Source organism: Tupaia chinensis, unplaced genomic scaffold, assembly GCF_000334495.1.
Source record: "Tupaia chinensis unplaced genomic scaffold, TupChi_1.0 Scaffold000160_1, whole genome shotgun sequence".
Classification (NCBI taxonomy): domain Eukaryota; kingdom Metazoa; phylum Chordata; class Mammalia; order Scandentia; family Tupaiidae; genus Tupaia; species Tupaia belangeri.
In genome coordinates this window covers 626022-628180 of record NW_006159631.1, presented here as the reverse complement: position 1 = coordinate 628180, position 2159 = coordinate 626022, and the positions used below count along the sequence as shown (strand labels likewise).

At 37.1% G+C, this 2159-nt stretch overlaps 1 non-coding gene across 1 annotated transcript; it reads right to left on the bottom strand.

Annotated features, from left to right (window-relative positions):
* Window positions 1–546: 546 nt before the first annotated feature.
* Window positions 547–652, bottom strand: LOC114007361 (U6 spliceosomal RNA). Its single transcript, XR_003548991.1, has one exon. It is a non-coding gene; the product is annotated as a U6 spliceosomal RNA (small nuclear RNA).
* Window positions 653–2159: the final 1507 nt, after the last annotated feature.

Below are 2159 nucleotides of genomic sequence, written 5' to 3'. Positions count from 1 at the left end.
TCACAGGCTTGTGGCAGGTGATTAACCACAGACTCTGTATCTTCTTCTCCCTGGTGCTCTTGAGAGTTCAAAAATAAGTCAGGTAGGGAATAAACCACAGGTCTCTGCAGCAAAGCCTTTCAGTCATGGATAACTTACAGTACAACAAGGCCCATATTGGAATAGGTTTCCCAAAGGAGGGGGGAAGGGCAGCCAATGTCCTCTCAAAGTCCAAAATTGATATTTATAAATGTTATATCTTCTTGATGAATTAGCCCTTTTAGTACTACATAATGTCCTTTGTCTCTTCTTACAGTTTTTTCTTAATGTCTATTTTGTCTGATATCAGTATTGTGACTTCAGTCTCTTTTTTTTATTTTTTTTGATTCCTATTTGCTTGGACTGTCTTTTCCCAGTTATTGACTTTCAGTCTATGTATTTCTTTGTGAGGTGCATAACTTGTAGGCAGCACATACAGGGATCCTGCTATTTTATTTATTCAGTCGTGTATACCCTTTTATTGGAAAATTTAATCTATTAACATTCAAAGTTGTTTTTATATGTGACAAAAATATGGAACACTTCATGAATTTGCATATAATCCTGTGCAGGTGCTGTGCTAATTTTCTCTTTATCATACCAACTTTACTATATGTGTTTCTAAAATGAAAAAATGTGACTTATATTTAATGGCTCAGGGAATACTGGAGAGCCACAGGCTCTCCCAAAATTGTCACACTGCAGCCACCATGCTTTGAATTCACACCATTCAGTTTTTAACTTTTAATTTTCTAGGATACAGTGTGCTGACTGCTTCCTGAATTATGTCCACAGGGAAACTTGAGTTATGCTGTTAACATGTTTTTCATTGTGAGTGAATTCCACCACCGCTCCCAGGTTTGCCTTTGGAACCTTGGGCCCTCCAACTACACTGCTCCAACTACTTCCTAAGGCTCATCTGGTGGGAGACTTGAGTTCTTGTGTCAGCATGCCTCTAATTGTTGGTTCAGCCTTATGCTCCAGTTAGCCTTTGTAACCTGGGGCCCTTCAACCTGCACACTGAGTTGTAATGTATATAACATATTACTTAGGCAATGTAATGAATTACAATAGGTGTTTCACTAAGTCATATCTCCTTACCTCATCTCCAGCTCATCAGGAGCTAAAAAGTCGGTTGAGGATTCAACCACTGGAAGCTACCAATCCCAACTTTATTTTCTCTGATTTCAAAGAGACAACCGTCTGATAGGAACACAACTTATATCTAGGGCTGATCTTCCCTCTTCAGACACTACACAATACACTCCAATAAATAGGAAGAAATAAATACTTCATCAGTTTTCCAAAACCAGTTCAGAGACAGAAGAAACATGAGAAAACAAGAAAATAACTCTTCCCTAAAGGGAAAATAATGTCACATCAAGAAAAATAAACAGGGAACCAGCAGTTAGCGTAATGGCTATGTCGTTGGACTTCCACGTAGTCGACCGCGGTTCGTGTCCTGGACCTGGTGGCTTAAAACTCACACCGGGCGTGTGTGCGTGCGTGCCCAAGATCCCGAGAGGAGAATGGAGGAGAAGGGATTGCAGCGTGACCATCCCCCCTGGGGGGTGATTTCTCACTTTCTGTCTCTATGTCTCTCTCTGTCTGTCTGGCGAGCACACTCCCTACAGTGAAAATCTCTCCAAAAAAATAAAAAAAGAAAAAAAGAAAAAGAAAAAAAAGAAAAAAAAAGAAAAACAAACACAAAAGAATTCACAGTAATGTCAGAAAAATAATTCTAAATACTCATTATGATAAAATTCAATGAAATGCAAGAGAAAACAGACAATCAATTCCAAGAAATGTAAAAATAAATTTAGAACATGATAGGGGAATCTAATAAAAAGATAAAAGAGATAGACACACTATAAAAAAATCAAACTGACTTCTAGAAATGAATAATAAAACATGATAAATTAAAATCTTCCTCAAAAGCATTAACAGCAAGTTGGACCATGCTGAAGAAAGAATTTCTGACTTTAAAAACAACATATACCAAAACACACATACATACACACATAATGAGGATAACATATGGGAAATTTTAGACTCCATGAAACACCCAAATATCTGTATAATGAATATTCCAGAAGGTGAATACGCTAATAAAGACAAGAAAAACTTCTTCTATAAAAATT